A 20,354-nucleotide genomic window follows, 5' to 3' on the forward strand; every position below is an offset into this window, starting at 1 on the left:
AACTCTCACTACAGAACAAACGACGACTCTATACAGCTCTTCTCACACCAATATGGACTTACGGACTCGAACTTTACGGAACAGCTAAAAAATCAAACATCAATAGACTGCAAACACTCCAATCCAAAATACTCCGCCGCATAGTAGAAGCTCCATTCTAGTATGTTACCAACCACACAATACATACAGATCTCCAAATTCCACTCATCTCCGAACTTGCCAAAATTCTATATAAAATTTTTTATCAAAAACTCTTATTTCATCCCAATCCTTTAGCTGCAAACTTGTCTTCAACTACGCTACCCTCCAATCCTTGAAGACGGCTGAGGCGCCGTTGGCCCCGTGACCAACTGGGTGACTAATGGCGGCCATCACTGGATGACCGTCATTCACGTTTGACACGATATTTATTTATACACTTATCGCATTTACCTATTGTTCCCTGTAGGTACAGGTGGAAATTACAATAAAAGGATAAATATAAATAATAATAAAAAATTATACAATACTTTCGATCAAACACAGGTTTAGTCATTAATTATTTATTTATTTACTTTGTAATATGTAAAAATAAATGTTTAAAACATTTATATGTTATTGAATATCATAAAATAATAATTTGAGAATACAAATGATCCAAAGAGTCATTTACTTTATCATCCTTACGATTCTTGGTAAGCTTTATTAAAATTATTTAAGGAAAAATGGCTCTCTCCTTAAAACAGGTTGTCGACCTTCGACCTAGAGGAATATTACTGTTTCTCTTCCTAGGAGCTTCTTACAGTTCATTGTATGGTGATGGATATTCTTCTCCCTTAATCTTTTTCAAATAATTGTACTCGTTTTACAAGAAGAAAATGGCACTAACTCATCTGGGTTGATGAGCAAGACCCGATGAAAGCACAAGTGCTCTGGAACGTAGCTCCCGTTTGGCCTATTTTAGGATAGGCTGAATTCGTACAGCCAACGCTTGAAGCCGAACCACTAAGTTACACTTCTTGAGCTAGGGAAGATACACCCCTAGACCGCGCACATCTGGCAAGTGTACTTCCACAGAGATAAATTTATATTGCGGTCTTCCTCCTACTCAACACATAACCACAGTTATTGGAGTTACTTTGAACACCGCCTACCACTACGACTGCAACTCAATTGCAAGCAACTGGCCTGGAATTTGGCCTGTGCCCATAGTTCAGTACAATGTGATTGTCACACGCCTGATGAACTTGTCATCTACTGATTTATGTTCATTGTCGGAAGGCCAGATGGGTTTAGTAACCCAGGATAGTTGCAGGGCAACCTGGCAAGCAGGACGGAAGAGGGAAAGGGTGGATTTCCCAACCTGGAGAGCCAGTGGCTGATTGCAAACCCCTTAGGCGATGGTGTCGCCACATACCTACTCCAAAACATCGCTTCTCGGCCTTTTGGCTAAGATCTAAGTGTGGTAACCGGTGATGGACAGTGTTTTCTGCAATGGAAGAGCACTGCCCGGAGGCCAGTAGTGCAAGGAAACAAAGCTCCGGAAGCAATGGCCTCGGGTGTTGACTTGCCTTAAATAAAAATAATAATATCATAGTTATAGTTTTTTAGGTAAAGAAATGTGCAAATGGGAAGATGTACAGCGACGAAGAAACATTTTGCTGTCTATCCACTAATTACTTGATTTTTAGCATTTGATTCAATACCCAAATTAAACGGAATCAATTGTTTCATCTATGAATGAAGCTCAAGACAAACATCAATGAAATTTCATGACTGGAATTAAATAGGTTTTTAAAGATGAAAATGTATTGGTATTCATGTGTGCGTATTTGTATGTTAATGAACCGATTAAAATATTAATGAGTTATGATTAATTAGTGGATTAAGTAGTAAAGTAATTATTGGAACAGTCAAGGATTAATGGTTTAATTGTGGAATAGAAGCGATTAAAAGTGATTAGCTTAGTGGGGAGAGCACGTGACTCCCACGTGGAGAGCTCAGGTTCGAATCTTGCTCCTGACCTTTTGTTAGCTCCATCACCTCCTACACTCCTAAAGCATTACTCAGCCAACTGGAAATGAACTTGTGAATAAAATAACAGTGAATTTTAGTTATTTGTTTTTAAGACCATTAATCGATAGTTTTAAAATTCGGAAAATTAATTTAAAAAATCGATTAAATTTTATTATTTTTTCAAGGCAACTAATACTGAAAAAGACATGAAATATCACTTATTTTAATCGCTTACCAAATTCTTAGCGATATGATATCCCATTTAAGGCGTTTATAAATTAAGTAAAATTAACCATTTTTCCCAAAGGATGGTGGCAGCATGTCCAGCCACTCTCTCCCTTCTGTCGACTGGATTCGATGGCCAAAGTGCAGAAGAGCGAAGATATGTTCCAGTACCCCTCGGCTCCGTACCCAGTGGAAGCCGTGGGCAGGAAGAGGAAGTGCCATCCCAGCACTAGAGGTTTTAGATGACAAGAGAAGGCCTAATGGCCAATTTGTCGATGCGCTAAAAAAGATAGAAAAGAAATCCTCTTTTAAGTAATTAATTTAAAAAACTTATTTTAAAATGTTCCAATAAATTTATCAACCTAATTCTTGTTCTCAGCATTATAATCCATGGCATTAAAATGATTAATTAGGAGGTAATTAATCCATCTGCCTTCTTCCATTTAGAATTTTATTATATGACTGAGCTAGAAATCAATGAAGTCTTCGTTAGTACTTTTGGAGATATTATTACAAGATTATAGTTTACTCATGTTATAACAGTGTAAGTTGCCTCGGTTTTTCTTATTGGTGTTAGCTTTTTGTCGCAGATCAAGCTCGTAAACATATAACGAAGCTTCCAGCTAGAAATACATATTGTTTTACAGCTAATTCGATTCCTTTTAAATACAATTATTTTCATATTTTAATGTATCTAGTACTTAGTTTTGGATAAATTATTTTAATACATTTGAGCAAACTAATTTAGGTACGCGTGGTTTGGCACTAACAAACCTCATCTAAATTTAGGAACGGGTTTCTGAATGCAGCTTAAACGGTTCATTTAAATGGAATAGCAGTTTTGGCCTCCTCTACATAGTTAAACTAAGATAAAAACGTTTTTCTGCAATCGCTAAATAATGGGGCCATTATTATCTTTTTTATTTTTATTTGCCGGCGCATCGACGTCTATCTTTTCTTATTCAAAGGCCACTAGAGCTAGGATTAGTAACTATTGGCCTATCAGGCTGCCACACACATATCTTACATAGCAAGGCAAGGTGGAGCCTAGGCTATCGGATGCTGACCGCGCTCCCCTCTTACATCAACGATCTGGTCGATGAGGGGGAATGCGGTTTCGTCGATTGTACCATCCCTTAATTCATAAACTCACATTTTGTCAAGAATCAATCAATTAAAATATTGTATTTTGGTTTAGCTTCAACTAAACATATATGTATGTAATCACGATGACTTATCCGCTTCAAGTATAAAGTCTATCGTAAGGAGGCTATTTCCGTAGAATCTAACTCAAGTGTGCAGTACTTTTAACAAATGTTCCTGCACACTCTAAAAGTGACCTAATCCTAAATGAATTTAAATCTAAGAGGGGTTGAAATACTTTTATAAATTTCTTTCAACCCCGGATTAAAAAGCCTACCAACATTCTCGCAATAAATACACTTATACTGATAAAATCATTCATACCAATAAATACATACACGCTAATAAATACATTTATGCCAATAAATACACTCACGCTATTAAACACAACTTACTACTCATTCACACTAGGGGAAAGTACTCGATATTCCTTTCCCCTTTAAAAGAACTAAACTATAAACTATCCTAATCTATACCTAAATTTTATCATAATAATTTATATTTTTCAAGAAATCAAATAGCCTCCTTACATAAGGAGAACCCTCTTGAAGAATGATTCCCTCTGAGTTCGCAGTGCCTGACACCCTTCCAATAAGTGTGACACTGTCAACCGGGTCCATTATTATCCTAAATTTAGTGAAGAAAGTTCAATTTTCAAACCCTACAGAAAGATTTTCAATCAATGTTTGATACTCTGTTTCTGTTGGTATTTCAAGTTTACATTTCTACATTAATCATAGTAACAAAATGTTCCAAAGTACGAGGGTCGTTTGAAAAGTCCGTGCAAAAATAAAAACTACTTAATTTTTTGGGGTAAACTTTTTTTATTTTTCAACATAGTCTCCTTTTAGGCTTATACACTTCGTCCAACGCTGCTCTAGTTTGTTGATCCCTTCCGAATAATAGGATTTGTCCAAGTCTGAAAAATAGCCATTCGTTTCTGCAATCACCTCCTCGTTTGAATAAAATCTTTTTCCCGCCAGCCATTTCTTCATATTGGGGAAGAAATAGTAGTCCGAGGGAGCCAAGTCTGGAGACTAGGGGGGGATGTGAAACGAGTTGGAACCCTATTTCCATTAATTTTGCGACCACAACTGCTGAGGTGTGAGCTGGTGCGTTGTCGTGATGGAAAAGGTGGGCCAATCGTGGGCGTTTTTCTTGCAGCTCGGTTTTCAAACGGTCCAATAACGATGAATAATATGCACCTGTAATAGTTTTACCCTTTTCCAGATAGTCGATGAGGATTATTCCTTGCGAATCCCAAAAGACAGTCGCCATAATCTTTCCGGCCGAAGGAACGGTCTTCGCCTTTTTTGGCGCAGATTCCCCCTTGGTAACCCATTGTTTAGATTGTTCTTTGGTCTCAGGAGTGCAGTGATGTATCCATGTTTCATCCACAGTGACGAAACGACGCTTAAAGTCCTGCGGATTCTTCGGGAACAGCTGCAAACCGTCCTTGCAACACTTCACACGATTTCGTTTTTGGTCAAGCGTTAGCAATCGCGGCACCCATCTTGCGGATAGCTTTGTCATGTCCAAATGTTGATGCAAAATATTATGTACCCGTTCATTCGAGATGCCCACAGCACTAGCAATCTCACGCACCTTCACTCTTCTGTCATCCATCACCATATCATGGATTTTATCAATGATTTCTGGAGTAGTAACCTCAACAGGGCGTCCAGAACGTTCAGCGTCACTTGTGCCCATATGGCCACTCCGAAAATTTTGAAACCACTTATAAACTGTTCTAATCGAAGGTGCAGAGTCACCATAATGTTTATCAAGCTTCTCTTTAGTCTCCTGAGGCGTTCTGCCTTTCATAAAGTAGTGTTTAATCAACACACGAAATTCTTTCTCGTCTATTTTTTGAAAATCACTCGACTTCCTCGATTCAAACGAATGCCAAACACAAAGAAATAGACCGATCTGGCTGAAACTTGGTGTGTGTTCTTCCAAGAGATGCTACTAACTAAACATAACCTCGATACGCGCACGGACTTTTCAAACGACCCTCGTATATTGTTAAATTTTATATCATTTAAAATCTAAGATACTCCTTTTTTGTGTGACAATTTTGTGAAGCGATGAATTATTTTTTTGAAATACTCATCCTAAAATTTAATCAATTGTCGTAGAATAACAGATAATTTACTTGAGACTTGAGTAAAAACTAATCAGTAGCAAGATTGAATGAAACAATTTCAAGCAGATAAACATCAATATTTATTTATTTATTTTTTATTTATTTATAATTTGTCAACGGGGTGAACCCCATACAAATAGAGTTTGGTATTTACATCATTACAAGTTTAGCAGACATATGATAATCCAACAATGAGAGACCACAATGATTGACTGCAGAAAAACAAAAATAGAAAATTGATGATACAAGAAATTAGCAACAGCGAAGCAATACAAAAAGAAGTGCCAATGACAAAAATTACAATAGCTTGTACAAGAGTAGGTAGTTGGAAAACAAAAAAAAAGAATACAATACAATAAAATTGACATGAAAATTAAATTCAGAAAAGAAAGGCAGTAATCAAAATTGATAGTTATTCATTTAATATAAACGATCTGATCTTTAAACAGTTTACAATATAATAGTATAGATTTTTTATATCCTGTTCAGTATTAATGGCTAGTACATTAGGAAACAGCTGTGGGGTAACATTTATAACCTGTGGTATATGATGCTTGCGAAGTGGTTCGTATATCGGACAAACAACAATCAAATGAAATAAGTCCTCAGCAGCCTTATAATTACATATTGTACACAACTCTTTAGGTTTGATGATATAGGTGGTGTTTTTAACCATTAATTTAACTTGATATGTACCAGAAAGCCTCAATTGCGTGAAAAGTTTTAGTATGCCAAATGGCAAGTTAAGGTCAATGTAGGGCTCCTTATCATAAGTAAGAGTGAATAGATTAGTATAAAATGGACTATATTTTGCAGAGAGCAGCAGTTCAAAATCTTTATTTTTTAAAAAATCTTTAAACTTATTTAATGTAGGTGTAATTGATTTTTTAAAAAGGACAGGATTTGTTTCTAATAAAATGGAATTAGAGTGAATTTGGGTGAGCCAGTTATCAATTTGAGAGAACCAGTTAAATTTTATTGAACTATGGTAGTTAAAGTGAGCATGTTTAAGCTGCGAAAAACATATTTTTGGAAGCCTGTTGTCCTCCATACTCAGCAGTTTATTAATCCAGGCTAATGTAAGTTTTAAGACTCGGTAGCTGGAATTGTCCAGCGTAAGTTCAGTGCGGATCAACCATGCAGGGGTATTTTTATTTAGAGAAAATAACTTTTTATAGAAGTGTAAATGTGCTTTTTCTATTGCTGGAAGATACCGAAGTCCCCATATAATAACTCCATAGCAAAGAGTACTCAAAGAAATAGCATCATTCACTCTGATCCTGCTTTTCATAGACGTTATTTTTCCCTTTCGACACAACTCCAGAACAGATCCTACAGCAGAGGAGGCTTTGGAAGCAGCAAATTTAGACTGAAGGTGAAAGAGTCCAGAATCCGAGAATTTAACTCCCAAGTAGTTCCAAGACTGGGCAAGTTCAATTTCCTGCCCCAAATAGTTCATTTTTTTAAGTTTTTTTGCACGACCCCTATGAAAATATACAATTTTTGTTTTGATGGAGTTCACCTCTAAGCAGTTAGTCTTGGCATAACTAGCAAGGATATCTAGATAAACATCAATATATTGTACAAAAATAATTTTTCACATCTAAAGTTCAAGTTCGTCCAGTATCCAAATCTCAATGTCCTACAGAATGTAGCCTTTTCAATTAGGTTTAGAGTTCGTCTTCAGAACTATGGAAATGATTTTAGAAAAGAATTAATATTGAATTGGGGAACCTTTTCCCATGTTTTTTGTAAGATACACGATCTAGCCTCTTCGTGGGTAAAGTACCAGTCTCTCACTTGTTCATTCATTAAATTTCGTTATTTTCATTATCGCACTTAATAATATTATTGAAATTATTCTTAATTTAATCCATCCATCGTTAGAAAGCAATCTTGGAATTCTGGGTAACGATTCATGAGTTAATCCAGTAAAGTTCCCTTTAAGAGTAAAAGAGAAAATTTAATTTAAAAAAGATACATTTGTAAAGGAATGTGATAAAAAAAAAAGACAATAGGAAAGCTGTCTGTAACGAGAGAACACTGTCCGGAGGCCGGCAGTGCACTGGAAAAAGCTCCGAACGCTAATGACCTCAGCTGTTGATGCGCCAAAAAAAAAAAAAATAGGAAAGCGTTAAATCGAATCCTACGTCACGGCTAAACGGAGAGCGCGTAAACTAGCCCTGCAGATGGTGCCAATGTAAAACCTAAATATTCTCTGGGATTTATTTAAACCACTGTCCTACATTTCCTGCCACATAACTTCCTTTCATATATCATCTCCGTCCAGCGGGACTCCGCTACTAAAAATGGAAGTTTGTTAAACTCAACTTTCTTTACCTAAATAATTGATTAGACTCCCACAATCGTAAAATTACGAAGATGATTAGAGATTTAGATTGACCTCACAATGGTCCAGATTGACCGTCACGATGTTCTAATTTGTTTTCATTTTTATGATTCAGGAGTAAGCAATTGTTCATTCAATGGGTGCACAACGTAGGTTCTTACTAACGATTGTAGTCAAATGTGTTGATTGCAACACTTTAGTTACTTCTAGCACTCCATATTGTACGAAAGATGTGATTTATCAAACCTCTCTTCTTTTGCCAGTTTTCTCAGAACTTTTACACTGAATTTTTGAGAGGCTTCCACTATAATAGCGCCAGAACATCTTCAGCAGTAAATCCAGAAAGCTGAATTACCTTGGATGCTAATGTTATCAACCGTTTTGAAAAGTTTTGTTTTGGTTGTTTAATTTCGATTCGTGGCTTCTTAGACCACTTTCTTCGAAACATTTTTCTGGAAGGTTATTACCAAGTTTTGTATTTTTACTTTGTCTTATTAGGGTAATCATTTAGACTTTGTAACATTAATTTTGAGATGTTTCCAGCAAATTGGTCAGGATGCATCCACTGTAACTAAAAACCAAAAAAATGATATTACAAAAATGTTGAAAATTTATATTTATCTTCCAGCAAAGAACGGGACAGTGAGGTTTTGGAAAATAAACATCCAAAAATTAAAAATAGTCGTTTTTTTACTATAATTTTATCTTTTTGGCGAGTTCAATTAAAGAAAATGTTACTGAAGAAGCCATATGGTTTTTCGCTTGTGCTTGTTTATCGTTTATGTTAGTTTAACAGTAAAATGAGGTCCGTTCATTTATAGATTTAAATTATACACAAATAGATTATGATATTCTCCCAATTTATATAAAAAGGAAAATAAAAAAAGCCTTCTCCAAATTTAGAAGCTGTACCAAAATTAGCAGAATTCAGGGACAAGAGAATAAATTTCCCCTTATAAAAGTGTCAGCACCAATTTCATTTGAACTTGAATGAATATAAGGCCGAATTTTATCTTGAGTTTAAATAAAAGTGAATTTAAATAAAAAATGGTTCGCGTTTAACAGAAAATTTGAGTATTTCATTTCACTTATTTAAATAAAATTAATTTGTAAACTTCAGCTACATTGTAAATTGTAAATACGCAGTAAATATTACTTGTAAATAATATTGCAATATTACTGGTAAATTCACAGTTTAGGGAGTTCGAAGTAAAAAAAACGTTATGGATGTAGAATGGTGAACCATAGATCTTCTTCTTCTTCTTCTTCTTCTAGCGCTAGCTTCTTTGTTCCGTGGGGCGTAAACAACCAGCTTCTTACCATCCTTCCGGCGTCCTGTCACTACATGCTTTCCCTCTCCACAAAGGATTCTCCTTTCGTCAGAGCCCATCCTTTTGATATCTTCTCACTCAATCTTCCCTACCAGAGCGTCTGGTATCCAGGAAGCTTTTGTCATTATGTCCGCCTTCTATGCTCATTATGTGGCAAGTTCTTCAAATTTGCCGCGACAATACTTTTTGAAATTCTCTTACTAGTTTTTTTTAAAATACATTTTCTGTACTCTGACACTGGTACAATGTGATCAAATGAATAAAAATTAATTATTTAAACAACGAGAAGACCGGATTGAAACATTTATGAGGGTTATCCTTACAGCAGTGTTCGTCGTAATCAAGTTTTTGTTGAATCTATTTTATGAGGAAAAAAGAAAAAGGAGGAAAATGGGAGAGAAAAATTTCTGTGAAAAAAGTTAGAGGTCTTCATGTGGAGAGTGAACACAAAGTATGCGATTTTCCATTTTCGAGTTATACTGCTCAGAGTGGAGTAAGAGAGTGCAGTAAGAGAGTGGAGTAAGAAAGTGCAGAAAGACAGTGGAGTAAGAGAGTGTAGTAAGAGAGTGCAGTAAGAGAGTGCAGTAAGAGAGTGCAGTAAGACAGTGGAGTAAGAGAGTGCAGTAAGACAGTGGAGTAAGAGAGTGGAGTAAGAGAGTGCAGTAAGACAGTGGAGTAAGAGAGTGCAGTAAGAGAGTGGAGTAAGAGAGTGAAGTAAGAGAGTGCAGTAAGAGAGTGCAGTAAGAGAGTGGAGTAAGACAGTGGAGTAAGAGAGTGCAGTAAGAGAGTGCAGTAAGAGAGTGCAGTAAGACAGTGGAGTAAGACAGTGGAGTAAGAGAGTGCAGTAAGACAGTGGAGTAAGAGAGTGCAGTAAGACAGTGGAGTAAGAGAGGGCAGTAAGAGAGTGCAGTAAGAGAGTGGAGTAAGAGAGTGCAGTAAGACAGTGCAGTAAGAGAGTGGAGTAAGAGAGTGCAGTAAGACAGTGGAGTAAGAGAGTGCAGTAAGAGAGTGCAGTAAGACAGTGGAATAAGAGAGTGGAGTAAGACAGTGGAGTAAGAGAGTGCAGTAAGAGAGTGCAGTAAGAGAGTGCAGTAAGAGAGTGCAGTAAGAGAGTGGAGTAAGACAGTGGAGTAAGAGAGTGGAGTAAGAGAGTGCAGTAAGACAGTGGAGTAAGACAGTGGAGTAAGAGAGTGCAGTAAGACAGTGGAGTAAGAGAGTGCAGTAAGAGAGTGCAGTAAGACAGTGGAGTAAGAGAGGGCAGTAAGAGAGTGCAGTAAGAGAGTGGAGTAAGAGAGTGGAGTAAGAGAGTGCAGTAAGACAGTGCAGTAAGACAGTGCAGTAAGACAGTGCAGTAAGAGAGTGAAGTAAGAGAGTGCAGTAAGAGAAGGTACAGATTACTGAAATGATTCTTAACACGCAATGGATGTGCACTGTTGAATTGAGTGAGTTCAATCAAAGACAAGCTCTACCAAAGACTTTGTTAGATGTTCTCCAATAATACTGATAGCTTTTTGTTCCTATCGGTGGTGATATCGGTTCGACAGAAACACGTATATAGCGAGCATTCTGTGAATAATAAAGACTTTAATAGATCGCTTCAACATTGATTTATAGCAACTCGTTAAGATTAACTACTTCGATTTGAATGAAATATTTGGTTTTTATTTCTTCAGAATTAGGGAATAAGAGTTATTTTATTCAATTAAGTATCGTTCTTCGTGCAGGTACACCAGTACTTTTTTCAGTTGCAGTTACAAACATTTCTTATTCCTAGCTAGACTATTTTGTAGCCATAATGTTGTAGATAAGCAAAAGGTAATTTAAAGAAGAGGTACGGTCTAACCTCTTTAGCCACTATTTAAGATGCCCTAGCTAATACCTAATTTACATCTCAATTCTTACCTCTCCAATAACATTTCTTCGTATCAGTGAAGTTTGCCGCTAAACTACTTCATATACCAGTATTAAATTAATAGTATTATATTATTAGAATATCAGTTGGACTTGTGTCGACACCTGAGCGATAAGTATGTCTGCTGATGCTTCTACCCCCGATAAACGAACTGTTTCATACGATCTCTTTCTTAACTCACACACTCAAATATTCCACGCGTATTTCGAGACGAGAATGTCCTCATAGGGAAAGCGAATCAAAGTTAACATAGCATTTGGGGTTTGTAAGCAGAACCCATTGGTCATTGATTCAAAGCATCGCTCCTGTTTTCAAGCTTTATAGCTAAAGTCTGCATCTTAAAAGCAGGAATAGACTGACGGTTCACCTCCTGGTGTTTCCATTTCTAACTCGTCGCTGATCTTCATCCTGACTAGGCCTTTGTACTGCCTTAAGAAGCACGATAGGGCAGAAACCATCTCCATTGGGTGATCCGCTGTTACTAGGTTCAGCCCCTGTCTACTCTTTGACAGGAAGACAAGGAACGACTGTTATTAATCACTGATAGCTCATAAATCGCTGATTTGCGATCTCTCTAGTATTGAAGACCAGAGAAAACACACGCAAAAATCGATTGGTAAGAGTAAACAAACTGGAAAATGTAAAAAGGTGATATTTTGCGCGTTAGATCTAAGGAGTTGTTCCTATGAATCATTTTCTCCATGTTTTCTGTAATTTAACTTTGACCAAATCTTTGATTTTTTTTAACGTCTTTTTTGAACTGTTTCTATCATTCTTGAATTTGTTCTTTCTTCTTAAGAGGTTTATTGTAACTTTTATTTTAATAATCTTTCTAGAAAGAACTATGTATATTTAGGGAAATACTCGGAGGTGAGATGGAAGTAAGCTAAACTGTATGGCTATACTGCATTGTGTTATGAAGGGTTACATATAACTTAAATGTTTCGGTGTTTCTAAGAGAATTTTTGAATTAGAATAATAAGAAAGTACTTTAAAAAAGTCGAATGAATGTTCACACCAAAAATTGTTTCTTTTTTTTTTAACAGAAACGTAAGAGAGGAAACAAGTCAATATTAAATGTTATAATTGCAACATTGATTAAAAAATTATGATAAAAATAACTAGCAAGAAAAAAAGAAATATGGGTCTTTACAAACCAAAAGGCAATAATGTGAAGTGGTTTATTGCTTTGTAATTTGCATTATTGATCTCTCTTTTCAAAGGTATGTATGTATATAAAAAACAAATATAAAAAATGAAACATAAAATAAAAATTATACAAATGAACGTTGCAACAAGGAACGCATAAGCATGTAGATTAACTGATAGGGGAAATCACTAAAGTCTGTGTTCATCTGAATTACTAATCTGCTATTGATGTTAACGATAAGCGCTAGTTTTAACACTTTGTCCTATATTAAAGTGATTAAACAGTGTTCAATCAGGGTTGATTACAATTGATTAAGAGTTCGTAGGCTTTATCTGACGATGGTGGTTGATAGAGATCATGTTTAAGGCAAGTGCTTAGCCTTTAGCTCAGGGCTTTGGAAGCATTAAATTTAAATCTCAGAATCTCTGGTAAACAATAGTTTGCTGACGAAGGTTATGTAAAGATTTCTTTATAGAGAAAGATGAATTATTGGCAAGAATCCTTGTGTAAATAATACCAATGAAAAACGAAAATTTCCATCAAATTAAACTCATTCTGCGAGTGAATTCAGATTAGAAAACTAGCAGTCACTCTACCGACCTTCCTGTCCATGCGTCCATACTGACGGATGTTAAAGGTAAGTAGAGCGACTACTGTTGGATAGTGTGGAGCGAACGTGGAATAGTTTTGAAAGGAATCCGGAACGTTGCCTTGAGTTTCCTGCACAAGAATGTCAAATAGAAGGCGCTTTGGTAGAAGATGGTCAGCGGTTGTTGGTGGAAGAAGAAGTGGTTGTGCAATTTAAGAGCGCACTTTCACATGAATGCAAGCTGCATAATGTACCTTTAAATCCTAGTTATGTGTTTCATTAATTTCGACGAAACTAATAACTACTGTTCATGATTTTTGATGACAGATTCATAGTTTCGATAGAATGAAAAATTAATGCCAGTTTCTGTCATTATATACTTTATTATGCCGAGCTTTCGACCTAGGGTCATCTTCAGGGCTAATTTACAAAGTAATATTTTTTATCACTAAAGGGTTGGTGTGTCTTCTGTCTTGTTTGTTCATGGACTGTCTAGGTCGAAAGTTAGGCATAATAAAAATATATCATGACTGAAACTGGCAGTTATTTTTCCATCCTATTGAAACTAATTACTTCATTTTGCTGACTGAATTCATCTCCTACGTTTTCTGTTGCAAAATATATTTAAATATTTTGATTAGACGTTTTAATTTAATCTAAACTCAAAGTTTACAGAACGCCGACTGGGACGATACTTAAGATCGAAGAACAGAAGAACGTCAAATGACAAATCCACTCCCTCATGAACTTGAGATAATAGTATAAGTAGGCCATACTCTTGTAAATTCAAAAACACGATCAGGATACCAATTGCTGCAGTAGGACATAATTGTTCTAAAGATGGGTGTGGAAGTTACAGAGACGTTCTTTGTGCAAACTAACACAATAGGAGGTAGTTTAAGCTATTTTATTTATTTTAAGGCAGTATTCCGTTTTAACAATACGAATTGTTGTATTCTGTTTTTCATTGTTCCGGGCGTCGGCGTGAAATAGTAGGGCAAAGTACGATAGGACCACTGCTTAATTTTGGAACATTGTTATTGTACTAAATGGATTTTAGGTTAGTTAGTAAAGTAATTGCTATTACTTCAGTCTAGCTTCACGTCCAACTACAGATCAAGAGACACTGACCACCAAGGCGGATAGATAATGTAATTTACTGTTAATTTCTTTTTTTCCATTAAGGAAAATCCAAGACGAGGAATCGAACTCATAGCACAGCTCAACCTTACGGTCCGTTTTCTTCAACCGCTCAACTATAGCAGCGCTTTGAATTAATTTACTTGATATTTTGACTAAATTTAGTGGTACTTAACTAAGCTATTGAAATTTGATAATTATATTAGACTGGCTCTAATTAATAATTATATTAAGCTCTTCTCGCACCAATATGGACTTATGGACTCGAACTTTACGGAACAGCTAACAAATCAAACATCAATAGACTGCAAACACTCCAATCCAAAATACTCCGCCGCATAGTAGACGCTCCATTCTATGTTAGCAACCACACAATACATACAGATCTCCAAATTCCACTCATCTCCGAACTTGCCAAAATTCGATAAAAAAACTTTCATCAAAAACTCTGATTTCATCCCAAACCCTTTAGCTGCAAACTTGTATTCAACTACGCTACCCTCCAATCCTCGAAGACGGCTGAGGCGCGTTGGCCCCGTGACCAACTAGGTGACTAATGGCGGCCATCACTGGATGACCGTCAATCACGTCTGCCACGCTATTTGAATATACACTTCTCACGTTTTCTTATTGTACCCTGTAGGTACAGGTGTAAATTTCATTAAAAGGATAAATAAAAAAATATATATATATTAGACTGAAACTCTCACTTTAAAATAAGAAAATCATCCACACATCATCACTCTCTTCTTCATATTCAGATCAAGTGCATAAAACCTCTAACAAATTTACCAGGACGTTCAGTCCTGGGGATCACCAAGGGTGCAGTTCGCGAGGCTCTCAGAGATTGGATCTGGAGAGAACATGAAAAGAAGTGGGTGATGCTTCCCGGGGTCAAACACGGCTAGAGTGTGTAAGCAAAGAGCCAAAGAGACTCTGGGCTTGGGCAGAAATCAGATTACAGGCCTATTCACAGGGCACGGTTGGTACAGAAAGCACCTGCACAAGATAGGGCTTATCCGCTCGGAACCGTTGTGCAGATTGTACCAGAGGAAACGGCCTTTCACTTGCTATTCGATTGCGTTGCAATCGAGAGACTGCGCTAAGATATCTTTGTAACTCTGAGGCCAAAGGAGATTGTACCGCGGAAGGAACTGGTAGGGAAAGTTCTCAATCTTTTGTAGAAGGGGAGGTTTCATCTACTAGACTCAAAAGGGGAAGGCACAACAAGCCTTTTGTGGCTGCGGTGCCGTGGGGCTTGGGTCCGTCCCGCTTTTAAAATCTAATCTAAATCTAAGCGCATAAAAGTGGCAAAACATAACCTTTCATTTCTAATGTATCTTTAGACTCCAGAGACAAATAAATAGGCATATGGCCTACAGTACTCATATATAGAAGTAATAGTTATTTAGTCAAAACTAGAATTTATTTACTTCGCTAATTTATTTGGGACTTTAAAATTAACTGATCAAACAGTAGCTACAAGGGAAGGGATTAGCTATACGGTTAGCGTATTGAACTCCCACGCGGAGGTCCTGAGTTCGAATCCAGCTGCTGGCCCTTAGATTTTCTCTTCCTAAGAGCTTCTTACAGTTCACTGTCCGGTGATGGACAGTGTTGTCTGTAACGAGAGGACACTGTCCGGAGGCCGGCAGTGCACTGAAAAAAACTCTGGGCACCAATAACCTCAGATGTTGACGCGCCTTAAATCATAAAAAAAAAAAGTAAGTACAAATTCAAAAAGTGGATTGCTCCACATTGCTGGATATTTTATTCGATAGAAATTACAAAGTTGGAAGTATTAAATTTAAAATATGTTAATTAATGAAATGACTTTATAAAAATAAAATTAAACTTTTCATCTTGAAAATGGTGTTATAAAGAAGGGAATCCGATTATTAGAGTGCTGAAGAAAAGAGAGTGCCCTGATCAAAGGGAAGACCCTATGAATGTGGCCTCTGCTGTACCTTTACGAGCTTCCTTAACAAGTGGAAGGGGCGTGCTTAGATCCTTTCCACTGGCATGCCAGCCGACCAGAGGGAAAATTATCCGATCGATGGATCTCATTTTCCAAGCTATTCAAGGGAGATAGTTGGTCACGAAGTGGTTGACGATATCCTCGTTCTAAATTCTTAGCCTCTTCTACCACCGGTCTCGCCAACCTATTCTCTTCCAGCCTCTCGGATATTTTAGTTTTCTTTCCAGCAGTAATTTTCTTAGATTCAGTACTCATTTAGATATAACTTATTATTTTTTTTATATCGAATTATTACAAATAACTTAATCAAAACTGAAACTATCTCAGGACTTTTTTTTTTTAATTCAATTGAAATTTTCAAGTTCAGGCTTAATCGCTCCTTCGATAATTAAATGAAATAAATTATTGACGTGAGAGGAAGGATTATTGATCTACATCGCCTAATAAATAGCCAACTCCATCTCAGTCAACGATTTGGATTTTCAGGAAGAGTTGCATATTAAGAGTTTGTCAATGAGTGGGTCGGGATATGTGGAAACAAGATTAAAGTTCCCTGTATTAGGCAGATGCTGTACAAAAGGCATTTTCAGATCGGAGTGAATGGTTTCGTTCATAGAGGTAGTATGAAGCATTTATTAAAGAGATACATAAAAAATATCTTATTAAACTATAAAAATGCAATACTTGTTCAAACAGAAAATTGAATTTTTTTTTTAATAAATGAATTTTAGGGTCTTGAGATCGACTTAAGTCGATTAAACCGACTTAAACAAGTCTTAGGTATTGTTCTGCAAGAGAGGTAGGAGTTCAAGGGAACTTTGGTATTAAAAGAATAAGGAATTACAGTAAATTCATGTTACACTCAGCTTCATTCTCGTTCTCTTAAATAAAACTTTAAGCAACAAATCTCCCTAAAAAAATTGGCCATCAATAGTATGTAGTCCGGTGTACTTTCAGACAAGAAGATTTCCATTTTCTAAGTTTTGAATTCAACCGTCAGATCTATTTTCTGGTACGTTGCACAAGTTTGGCGCTTCTATAAGTTGGATGAAATAGAAAAATTGCAAAACTTGTTCTTAAAAATAACTGTGGCTGTGTCATGGACACGGCCGTGTGTTGTACGTGAATACGTTTACGTAACGGGTTATATTTTTTATATAAAACATTTTTATTTATGTATTTAGGATGAAATCAAATTTGTCATTATTTATCGACCTTCATGAAAATAAACTCATTGAGTCGCGATTTAGAACCCAACAGTGGTGCGATACAGTCCGTTGTCGCGCCAGTCAGATGTTCATTAAAAAAGCTAAATATGCATCCTCCATCGTTAAAAATATTCTGATTAAGTCTAAGTCTGATTCATGGGCTACTAAGGAGCGACTCTATAAAAGTATAGTAAACGGTTCTCTACTTTATTGTGCTGAAGTCTGGGCTCCCATGTACAGTCGTGATCTTGATAAAGTTCTAAACAATTTCGTTAAAAATATTTATCATTTACTTCGTCTAACTCCCAGTCATTTCATTAGATTGGAGACTGGTCTCCCTCATCCAGAGACTGAAGTAGTGAAAAGAATGGTCTCTTGGCACAATAAAATACAAAATATGACTGGCCAAAAATTGTATTTAATGCTTTAAAAGCAATCGATAGTTGCAAGTATAATAACGTAAATTATAACTGGTACACCCAATTCAAGAACAAATTATTGCCTACTGGTTCTGTACATATTTTAGAATTAAACTCCAGCCTTTCAAGTATTGAAATAAACAATATTGATGAGAGATTCTATAACCATTTGTTGTCCTCTGATATCGATAGGGTCATCCATTCAAAGTATAATAAGGAATTTAGACATTTTAGCTCTCTAAAGGGTGGTGAAGAGTTCTTTGAATTTAGGTGTTCCATTAAAAAGCATAGATTAGTTTCTCAAATTCGCCTATCAAATTTTGATTCGCCCTCTTTTTATCTTAACAATGAACATTTCAAATTAAACAGTTCGGAAATATGCCCGATTTGCAATTCATGTAATCCCGAGAACTTATTGCATTTTTTAATGGAATGCGCTATGTATAATGACCCTAGGCGCAGATATCTGTATAAGTATATTAATAAAAATGTCTCTAATCTCACAAATCTCCATAACATATTAACAGTTAATTCCAAAGAAAAATTAAATGACATTTACTATTTTGCAATAGAAGCCTTAAAAATACTACAACTAATATTATTGTAATAAGTTACTTAATGATAACATTGTGTGTGTTTCAACTATTATTGTCATTATTATTATACTTTCTTCAACAATACAGTTATTTCCGTACTCTGCCCTCTCAAACTTAATAAAATGTACAAAATCTAAAATTGAGCATCTTATGTTGGCATGTTAGCCTCTTTTCTTTAATATTGTATTTTTCATCTATCTTTCTTTTTTCTTTTTCAGTATTCTAGTTTTGTAAATTTAATTGTATAATTATTGTAAGAATTACTTTTATTTTCTAGTTTTGTTTACAAATGAAAACCAGACCCATTTGTAAAGAGTGTAACTCTAAAAACAAATAAATACTATTCTATTCTATTCTATTCATTCAGTCCGTTGTCGATGTAGAAGCGATTTAATCATCCACTTGCATAATTTCAACCGCCCCAGCTGCAGATGTACTGACACCGTCGTTGATCCGCTCGGCCGCATTCATTCTTTTACGTTCCCGGCACAGCTTGACTCGGTCATATGGTGTTTTATTATTACCATTCGATTATTCTTGAGAAACCCTTTCCAACCGTATACGATCTCTGTATTTGGTTTTGACTTTTCGACGCGTATAGGCCGACATTATATATTTTTGATAATATTTTTTTTAATTCTAACTCCTTATTATATTCACTGTCACTATTTTACACTAATGTTTTACATACAATCGATAGATTGTGACAACAGCTGGCGATTAAAACTTAAACGAAAACTGTTGTTTCCCCGAGTCAAAAGTTATACTAATTGCAAATCTCGATACGCAGCAAAATGATCTCAAAATGGCGGCGCTTCCCCCTCCACCGCGCGCGATGCGTCACAGTCCTCGCTTATCGTAAGGAATTCTTTGATCCTTTAGCTATCCAGTGGTCTAATTTAATTTTGGATGTAGACGATCGATTCGAAACTATGATGCCAAACTGTATTCCCCGATTTTGTTATCATTAGGTTTTTTTGGATTGCCTCCATATGATAACAAATTTAAAGACGTATTCACGTCAAAAGTTGTTTAAACTGCCACCGAGTTTCGCTAAATATGTTACAGCTGTAAATAGAAACGGGCTGCATAACCTGCTCTAGTGTTACTCTTTTAACCTCCTTTTAGATATTGTTAAAAAAACTTATAAATTTACTATAAATATTTTGCCATTTTACTTGGCTACGAAACCGCAGCAAAAAAAGTAAGGTATTTCTTTTGATTGCAACAGGTCGAATATCTGGTTTCCTTCTCTTAAAGAAAGTAAAAAAAAGGAATAATCTAAGAGATGCAATTATTTTTATTCAATCATAATGTTTGTCCATTAACAAATAATAACATAACAATATGTTATAGTAAATGTGATGTATGCAATAGATCATAACGAGATATTAGCATTGAATGCATATTGTGAAACAATTTGGCCATACATGGCCATTCAGGCACAATGCAATTAATCTAACTGTTATTGCGTTGCTTATGTTCAATTAGGTTGGCCTGGATTAGGAGGTTGATAACAGTTCTCCAATTGGTCAATTATTTGGACAGACTTTGCACCTTCAAAGCTCAGTACCGCTTCCTGGCTAATTACTCTAGTACTATCGGCTCTCTCCTTAGCTACAACTTTAGCTATAAATATTTATAATGAGTTAACTTAGACCTTAGTCTAAAAAGAAACAATCTCGTAATAGTTTTTCATATTGGATATAAAATTAGACATCACTGTAAGCATTTATTTATTTACTTCGACCATTTCGAAGTATTAAGCTTCATCTTACTGGGATTTTCACAGATACAGACCTTTACTACAAAATACTTTATCGGACTCAAGTGACTTCGAAGCGGATATTGCCAGTGGACATTTCATTCCGGAAATTAGGTATTTCCGTAGTACTTCCCTTACCCAGTAAAAGAGAGTAGAAATAAAACCTAAAATAAAAGTTAGTCTCACATTAGAACGAATAGTAAAACCATTAAAACTATATTTTAGGGTGGTAAAATTGTAAGTTAACCTTCTATCAGATAAAACAGAAACAGGGAAGGTTTGTTAGGGTTATTATTGAATAGGAAGTAATTTCTTGCTATTGTTAGAGTGTGATTGACTTTTCTATTCTGTCAGTGGTTACAATTGTATGTCCAATTTCATTAATAAAAAAAAAGAAACTTCGCTCC

The 20,354-nt window shown here is 35.8% G+C and overlaps 1 long non-coding RNA gene across 1 annotated transcript in view; it reads left to right on the forward strand.

Moving 5' to 3' along the window:
* The first annotated feature begins 13,292 nt into the window (after positions 1 to 13,292).
* The window catches only part of LOC141449485 (uncharacterized), a 10,341-nt gene continuing 3,279 nt past the window's right edge, over positions 13,293 to 20,354 (forward strand). The window contains exon 1 of the long non-coding RNA XR_012455541.1: positions 13,293 to 20,354. This exon is cut by the window's right edge and continues 375 nt beyond it. This is a non-coding gene — a long non-coding RNA (uncharacterized lncRNA).

Source organism: Rhodnius prolixus, unplaced genomic scaffold, assembly GCF_049639745.1.
Source record: "Rhodnius prolixus isolate KJV_2025 unplaced genomic scaffold, Rpr scaffold_2, whole genome shotgun sequence".
Classification (NCBI taxonomy): domain Eukaryota; kingdom Metazoa; phylum Arthropoda; class Insecta; order Hemiptera; family Reduviidae; genus Rhodnius; species Rhodnius prolixus.